This window comes from Sylvia atricapilla, chromosome 19 (assembly GCF_009819655.1).
Source record: "Sylvia atricapilla isolate bSylAtr1 chromosome 19, bSylAtr1.pri, whole genome shotgun sequence".
In the NCBI taxonomy this organism is placed as follows: Eukaryota; Metazoa; Chordata; class Aves; order Passeriformes; family Sylviidae; genus Sylvia; species Sylvia atricapilla.
Genome location: NC_089158.1, coordinates 562,014 through 571,501, shown reverse-complemented (window position 1 = coordinate 571,501; position 9,488 = coordinate 562,014).

Genomic DNA, 9,488 nt, shown 5'->3' with positions numbered 1-9,488 from the left:
GGAGGTGTGAGCTCTGCTGCTCAGGCATGGCCAGGGGCCTTCTGGCCATGCTCACACTTGTCAGAGCTGGGAGTCCTGCACTGCAGGTACAACCATCCATTCATTACTCTGTTGTTAACTTTATCCATTATTCAGTTCTTAACTTTGCATTGTTTACAAGAATCTGTTCTCCCTGGAAGACACAAGATCTGTGTCCTTCATGCCCTGCAAAAAAATATGGCAAAATGGTATCAGAGACACAGCTGGATGGCTCCCCTTGGAGTAATATTTGAGAGAAAATTACAAATAAAATCACAAAATGCTTTGGGCTGGGCTGGATCTTCAAGATTATCTTTCCACCCCCTGCCATGGGCAGAGACACCTTTCACTGTCCCAGATTGCTCCAAACCCCATCCAACCTGGCCTTGGGCACTTCCAGGGATAGGGCAGCCAGTGCAAGTGCTAAATTTTTGTACCAAAAACTGCTGATTTACCATGGAAATGTGCAAGCGTTGCTTCAGCTTCAAGACAAGTATGTCGGTTCAGTGAGGGGCAGCAAGGGCAGCCCAGATCCTGCAGTACTGGGGTAAGGAGTGATACACAAGAACACAACAGCAGCTGGATTCTTGTCTATTTTGTCCAGGTTTTGCCATCCAGTGCTTCCAAGAAAAAAAAAATGGATTAGATAAATAACGAAGAACTTATATTTCAGGAGACTCTTCTCAATCCTCAAATTCTCAGTTTCTCAATGAAACCCAAGGTCTCTTATCCCTTCAGAAATTCTCCTGGTATTTCCTGTTCTGTTGGGTTATTCAGTTCCTGGCCCTTGCCCTGGGCAGATCCCTGGCTGCAGGCAGAGGACACTGGAGGTTTGCCTTGGCAGCTTATTTTGGGGCCTACAAGGCAGGTGAAACCACATATTTGCCTCTCCTTCACAGCCTTTCTCATCTTAGCAAACAAAAATCTGATTATAACAGAGAAGTGGTTACAAAGCATGATTTGAAAGGGCAGAGCACTTTACTTTTTGGAGATTTCCAGGCAGTTACGGAAACAAATAAGCCTTATGGCATGATCACAAATAATCGACTTTGAGTTTTCTTATTTCCAGTTATTTGCCAAATTCTCTTGCATATGTGGTTTCCCCTGCCTAAAGAATCAGCTGGATTCCCAAAAAATCAGAAATTCAAATGAAAGTGCCCACGGGCATAGTAAAGGAATAGGGGAAAAAGTGAGGGCTGCTGCGCTGGAAGAAGAATTTATCAGCAAGGAAATAGAGACTTAGAGGGGAGAAGAAGCAGAATCTAATCTGCTGAGATCCTTTGTCCAACTATGATATCCTCTGCCATGAAGGGAACAGGTTCTTATTCCAAAATGTACAAACTCCTGGCACAGGGAATTGATGCTGTCTCTGTGAGAGCCTGGCTGCACTCAGGGAACAAACCACACCACACAGGCCTCTTTCCCCCCAGCCTTGCTGCAATGGAAATTGTGTTCATCAGTGTGCCTTCTACATCTAAATTATCCCAGGAGTGTTTATCATTCCATGGGCTGCACTCACACAGCACCTCCCCGTTTGAGCTCTCCAGGGATTCTTTGGTCTTTGGAAAATACGAGCAATATCTGCTGGAAACGTGGGTGATATTGCTGCAAACACAGGCCTGGTTTTCTTACCACTTCCTTTAAATCTCTGTATAGAAGCAGGTCAGGAGAGCAGAATATTCACCTCCCCTCTGCTCTGCTCCCCTCCATCTATTTAAATGTCTGCATTTGATTTAAGCCAACAAAACCCAGCTGTGGCGATGTGTTTGCCCCCTACGTGTGACTCTGCAAGTGACCAACCACATATAGAAATGAGCTGGATTTACCCAAATGTTGACTGTGGAGAGAGTGAAACTAAGGTTTAAGTATCTATCCCTGGAAATACAGAAGAAATATATATATTGATGGACAGTTTGCAATTCTGCTCATTGTGGGCTTTAAAAAAACGCAAATTTATGGGTTTCAAGCCTCTTAATAAGCTGTCAGATTTAGATGAAAAACTCTATAGAGTGCAGTAATCAAAAAAGAAGGAGTAGAATAGCACAGAAATTAAAGAGAATTCTTTGTCCTAATTTGATTTGTGACTTCTTTGTAACAGAATAAAGCATGTGTAGATATTAACAATTAATTTCCATAACCAACTCCAATCAGCCAATTCAGATAAATGTGCATTGCCTTCTGGAAAGGTGGGTGGATTCCTTTTAAGCTATTAACACCCTTCCTTTCAGATTCATTCTTGTCTACTTTCTTCCATTGCCAGAAAAAGCTGTTTATTGATGAAGAAAACAACTTACTGGGTAACAGAGCATTTAATTTTCAAAACTTCAGGGTTTCATCAAGGTTTCAGTCTTGGTTACCCACAGCAAAGAAATGAAATTCTTGCCTATAGTGCTCACAAGAGAGATGAAAAATGGAGGTACAGAATAAACTGCCTTGCATGAGGTCTTGTGGGAATTCTCTGGGAAAGAATCCACCTGTGGGATCTTTACTGCCTTGTATTTCTCATCCTCCATCTTTGTACCTGAGCACCACTGCCAAGATTCCTGACAAACTTTCACCTCCTAAAGCACTCCTCACATTTATGACACAAGACACATGTGCATTTAATTGCCTGTCACATGCAAAGAGTCAGGGGCAGAAAAATGGAAGTGGCTTGTCTGAAGTCAGATAAAAATGAGGCCAAATAAGGCAGGACTGGCTGATCCCCAAATCCTCCATTTAAGCTTCCCAAGCCCACTTCACTGTGCCATGGCAGTTGTTCCTTGCTTACCTTGTTCCTGGTAATAATTAAAGAGAAAGTTTCATAGTTCTCCACTGAGTAATAAAGCAAAAGGCACTTGAATTCCCAAATCCTCCATTTACTAGTACAGGTAAGGCTGGCTGTCTACACACATTACTCAACCCTAATTAGAACTGGAAAGGATTTTCATGACTTTTTCCTTTCCACTGTTCAGAAGTAAATCCATCCTTAATACCATGGAGAACATATTCTGAGAAAGTCAGAGAGAAGGGAGAATTAAAGGAAAGCCCAAGCGAAGGTATGGCAGAGGATGCCAGGTACAATCACTGAAGCAAATAAAGTGAATAGTTGGAGAGGCAGCAGCCATTCTGCTGGGAAAAGGCATAGGGATGGAATGGTAAAGCAGGGAAATCTGGATGGTGATATAAAATTTGCAGAGAAAGTGAACAGGGAGTTCAGCAGGCACCTGTTCTGTTCCATTTACTTGGGATGGGAGCTGGGTGACCAAATCAGCACAAGGGATATTTGAGTATTATTTGTCTCTGCATAGCCCAGAGCACACTTTGCCCTCTGTTTTGACATGAAGTTTTCAATCTGTCATAAAAAAGTGGATTCCTTTTCCTTCTTCTGCCATATATTGAGTGAGTGATGGGCTGGGTGAAGCCTTGAGCCACTGAAAATAAATTGTCCAAAGCCACTCACTTCTTATTTATACACAGTAATAACACTCTTGTTTTATAGTGCATCTGGAATCATTGGGTTTTTTAGGTGGGGCATTTTCCACCAAACCATGCACTCCTTGAGTTTCCTAGTGGCCAGACTCCTCATGGAGCATCCAGCAGGACACTCAGGGAGGACACAGTTTGGGCATTGCCCTTGTGATACATTCTTGCTGTGACAAATAAAGAAGCAAACAGTGATATCATCATGACTGGATTTGGACCTTGTAATTACCGTTGTCTTTGATAAGGACTTACCAAAAAGGTGTCATGTCCAGTTGTCCATGAACAATTTAGTAGCTGTGGGACATAAGTTTTCTGTTTGAAGTTCATTAGAGGACCAAGGTCCGCGATGGGGTGCCAGCTCCTCATTCCCATCTCTGGGAATGCCATAAGACACCTTTTATGGTGTCAGCAGAGTACTTTGGGGTCATTCTGGGAAACAGAAGTCACAGCAGGGTGGATTCAGTCAGTCATGGCCTGGTTCTGTGCTTTGAAATAATTTCCACCACTAGTAAAACCTTAGGATCCTCTATGGATTAAAAAGAGAAAGTCCAATATCTGTATAAGTGCAAGTCTGGGTCTTGAAAGCACCACAAGCTATCAAACACTCCTGGTTTGTTAAAACACAGTTTAAAATGTGGAAACGTTTCCTATCTGGTGGCACTGGCCTGACTTTAACCTGTCAGCCAATTCTGAGGCTTTTGCAGAATTTTTATAGCTTCAGAAAATTCAGAGCTTTGCAATGAGGGTGGCACTGAGCAGTGCAGGGACAAGAGGTGTGTCAACTTCTCAGAAGCTGCAAAAAGCAGGGGAAGCTCCTCAGGTCTGGGGCACCAGAAAAGCATCACACACCTCCATCCCAGGGGAGACCACCCTGCAGGGGGAAAGCTGCTTCAGCCAGCAAGGTCAGTGCTGTGGGGCAACGAGATGGCCAAGGCCGAATTTCCATGTGCCAGCCTCACAGGAGCTCTATAGCTTGGTGTTGAAGCAGATCCAGGAGGCAAATAAATAAAACATTAAAAAGACATTACTCAGGTTGAGCCAACAGAAACACCCAGGTTTCAAAACAGCAAATTAGAGTGCTGCAGTTCCCCTTATTACAAAAACTTAGGTTAACATTTTCACCTGGAAATTTCTTAGTATGCACAAGCTGCATCTTTCTATTAAAAAAAAAAAAATTAGAAATCCAAACCCAAGCATTTCTAAAAGGAAATGTCAGTAAATTGTTAACAATTTAATTAACATTGATTGACCAGAACAGCTACACAACACCTTCTGCTAGAAGATATTCAGTCAATGTAGAAACCAATGTATTTTTGACTTTTGCAGGAGGGCTGGGCACTGCACACCAGTCACTGGATTTAAGCAATCTAAAGCACAACTGAATTTCTTTATTATTCTTGTTTTGGAGAGGAAGAAGGAAGATTTTTTTCTCTCATGGCAAATAGAAGACTCCAGAAATTGTGAAAGAGAGGCCAGAGAGCAGTGAAGATCTGCTTTGACCACCACAGCCTGAAATTTTCTGAATTTTCAGCCTGAAATTGGCTGAATTTTCAGCCTGAAATTGGAAAAGCAGAATATTGAGAGCCCACTTGTCCACTTCTCCAGCAGCTTTGTTGGCACCTATTCCTCTGGGTCAAGACTAGGAAAAAACCAAAACCAAAAAAGGAAGCAAATGATAGGGTTGAGTTCAGCTCTTCAGTTCCATTTCTAGACATTTGTTTATTTATCCCAAGTCTCTCTCTGTTATCTACCCTCATCCTCTGCTGAGTTTTAAACATAAAAGCAGACAAGCACCCAGCATCAAAATTGACACTGTGGACAATTTATCAGCGATTTCAATGCAACTGTAGATGTTTTGCAAAGCCATCACTGCTGCTGATGTGTGTGGCCAGCCATTCCTGCAGCAGAGCTCAGCAGCATGGAGCTGGTGAGTAAATCCATAGTAAGTTCCAATGAGTGCTCTGCTTGTGTAAAGCAGCATCACTCCTCTACAAATCCCTGCTTGTTCTGCTCATCGCTGGCTGCACATGGTTTATTGTGCTCCTAATCCATCCATGGAGAGCTGGAGTGAAGGAAAGAGGGAGAAGGAAGGGACAGATGAAGGGCAAAGCTGTCAATTACAACATGAAGCTGATTTTTACCCTTTATTGTTCAGTGCACTTGCCATTGACACAGGTTATTATTATTTGGGTTTGTTTTTTTTTTTTTGCCTCCAAATCCAATCACAAATGGCTGTACCACAGTACAAAGTGTTCACACCTGAAAAATCCTGTTTGGCTTGAGTACCTGGCTCAGCTGAAATCCTTCCAGCAGGCTGGGAGTAATTAGTCAAAATGCCTCCTCTGACCAATCATTTATACAGGACCAAAGGAAATACTGGTGACACAAAAAGTCACTGATTTCCACTCCCATCAGCACAGGCACACAGTGGGCTCCAGATTCTCCAGCATTTTCTCACAGCATTGTCAGTCTTCATGTGGAGAGAGAAGATGTTTTTCTCTCCACTGTAGCACACTGTACTTGATCAACACAGAAACACCCAGAGATGGCTGCAGAATGACCTATATTCCCAGTACATCAAGTATACACCCGCATGAGAAACAGATTTTTGGACTCTTCAGTCTGCATTGCACAGTGAATATTGTAGAACAACACTACATTGCCCAGGAGGTGCAGGTTCTCAGTAGGAGATCACCATTAATATGATCACCATATGTTTCTGGCTTCCCTAAAGACCTGTGTCTTAAATCCCCCTGTACAGAACAAAGAATTGGAGTAATGTTTATAGATGTGGTGCTTGTGTGCTCTGAAAAATCATCGGGATCCCAGGGGCAGATTTATATCTAAGCGCTGTAACACCTGAAAAACAAATGCTTGAAATAAATAGACTTAAGTGATAAATCTCTGCCCCTTCTCTGGTGCCACCTCCTCCCACACTCTACTGTGGAGGGCTGAACACTACTTTTGTAGGTTTTGGGTAAGATCAATCTTTTGGGCTCATTCCTGTGCTCTTTCCAAAGTTTTCTTGTTTCCTATTTTGCAAGACTGAGGCACAGTTTCCAAAAAAGAAACAAGTTGTGTTTGTGACTCAGGACGTGTGTACAAGCATACATGATGTGTACGTGTTGGCTCTCAGCTCTTCCCTCGTCCCTGTCCATAACATGCAGCACAGAAACCCTGCACAGCTCCAGGAAGCACAGGAGATCCTCACCCCACCCCTGCAAAAACAAAGGTTTGAAGGATTTATAATTATCTCAATAAGGCTGCAGGTAGTTGGGTATATACATGGCTACAGGTAATGTGGACAGCCTTTGCAATTGTCCCAACTCCTGGCACTGACCTTCCCATGACATTAACACATAAATCTGACGTATTCATCATAATACTACTGTGTGCAAGGGGAGCGTGGACGAAACCTCTGTGCACCTGCCTGTTCATGCTCCTCATGGTCTTCAGATATAAACACAAAATAAACATGCACAGACACTAATGATGAATAAGCACAGGAATATGGAACATTTCCCCACATATTTGCAGCAAATAGGAGCTTATGTGTGTAATAAAGTCCGCCACACAGAGGGTCCTAACTGCTTTTGTGAAGCCAGGTGCCTGCAGGCTCCACATTTACATAAAATATCCAGATCACAAGAGCCCCTTCTGTCCATAAGTCTCCTGTACCCTTTGTAGAACACTGGGCTGCATGAAGAGCTCTTATAGAGCAAAGCTGATATTGCCAACCAAATTGAAGCCACAGCTTTGCAAGATATTTAAAATCCAGCAAATTTGTCGCTGACATGCAACTCTCCTGAGCACTGGTGGGGGGAAAAAAGATCAGATTTGCTTCCAGACACAGAATTTTGGAATGGGTAGCCAGAGCACTATTTCAAGAATAATCAGCTGCAAATGATCAGTTTAAGGTATTTTAAATCTCTCTATCACAAGGAAGGTGAATGCTTCCACATGCCACAGGTGAGGAGCTTGGACTGGGATTCAGGCTGCAAAGGGGTTTCTCAGACTGAACAGGCACTGGGGAGAAAAGCTGCTTCAGAAACCACTTTTATAAAGCTTAAAGGAAGGGCAGGTAAAGGGAAAAAGAAAACCTCTGTGATCACAAAATCAGCTTGTAGGATAGAAAGAGAAAAACCATCACATTAGGTGATTTCTAGGGCCAAAATGGAGAAAACCTGGACTTCCAGTTGTTGGCCCAGACCACAGAGTGTGGACACCCCAAGTCACACCCTGCAGTCCTGCCCCTGGCTGAGTGACCTGCACAGGCAGCAGGAACCTTCCCCTAGCTCTCACTTGCCCCCAGTCTCATTTTATCAATACCATTACCTTGCAGCAGGGAACCCCTCATTTCCTCCCCAAACCCCTGGCATCATGGTTTTGGCACTCTCATAAACACTTTTTAGAATGAAAGCACCACTCCACAATTTCCTTGTAGTAGGGGCTTATTCAAACAAACAGCATGGAGAAAACATACCCCTCTCTTACTTCCTTTTGTAGCTGCACATTGCTTTGTCCTTGCCCACTGTGGGCACACCCATGGCCTGAGTTTTATTTTTCACTTTATTTTCTTTTGGCTTTCGCTTGTTTGACTCGTGTCAGATTGACGAAGGAGCGATTGAGTTCCCAGCACGGCATGTAATACTCAGCAGTGTTTTAACCTTTCACTTAAGGATCAAATGCAATTTCTGGGGGACTGAAAAAGTGGGGAAGGATTTAATGGCTACTAACAGCACTTGCAGCTAGCAGTGAGTCTTGTTGGCAAAATAATGCAGATGCCAAAAATACAGAAACCCAAACGGCGTTCTGAGAGGCCAGTGGGGTTTGCTGTACCTGTCTTAACCTGTGACAAAGGAAAAGACATCAGAGTTTCAAGGCTCTCATGGATTCCCACAGGGATCAGGAAGTAATTTCTTTCAAAGCATTGCACAATCAGTCCAGTGAAAAACGGCTTGGGGGTGGAGGTCATGTTCCACTGTCTCATCACAGACTGGCCACTGTGACAGGCAGGAAGCAAGGAAAATGCACTGGGTGATCACGGGAGATCAGGCAAATCCTCTGCTCCCACTTAATGCAGGAGCTGAAGTTCTCCTGGCAGCTTCCCCGGGGAAAGGGGAGCTCAGCACAAATTCCACATGTATTCACATTCTAAAATTGATGAGCTCAGTGACTTCCTAGCAAAGTAGCTCCTGCCAGCCATTTCCTTTATTTACATGTAATTGTTTAAAACCGTAAAATGCAAGCCCAGAGGGAGCCTGAGAGTTTAACCTGCTGTGCTCTCTGTAAGAGATCCAGGGTCACAGCGGGCACTTCCCTGCACCTCCCAAAAGCTGCTGCTGAGTTCCTGGGGCAGCTCCTTCACAACAAATCTCCTGCTCTGTGAAGATACATGGAGCATTTAGCATGAAATCAATCCTTGGGACACGAGGATGCACAAAACCACATTTCTGGGCTCACTGCCTTAGGGATGAGAGTGATTCAGGAGGCAGCAGCTTCCCTCAGGAAAAGGCAAGAATATCTGATGGATCCAGAAGGGTGAGATGTGCTGTTTGCTTTGGCCCTAGTCCCACAAAGCCTGAAAGGTGTGTTAGCTTTCCTCACAGCAAACAGTGCCATCACAGCTGATCTGGCTCCTTATCCCTGCTCTGCAAAGCAGCTTGACCCTCTTTGCATTGGCACTGAACCCCACAGTGGCGCCTTGGGATTTTAACTTTTATAATTTTCATCTATTGGTAATGCTGCAATTCTTTAGTGTAGAACTCTAAACTCCACACACAGTGTGAGCTGCTGCTTCCCCAGTTTGGGCAGACACAACAATTCCTCTCCAGGCCTGGGGATCAAGGACCTCTCACTGCCTCAGGCTGAGAGATGGAAACTAAAGTGAGTTGGGGGCAGCAAACTTGGGGTCAATGACTTCATTACCTAAAGCTGGAATTGGAAGATGAACCCCCAATATGCAAATGGCCCAAACTTATGAGAGTGTGAAAACCCGTGACCTG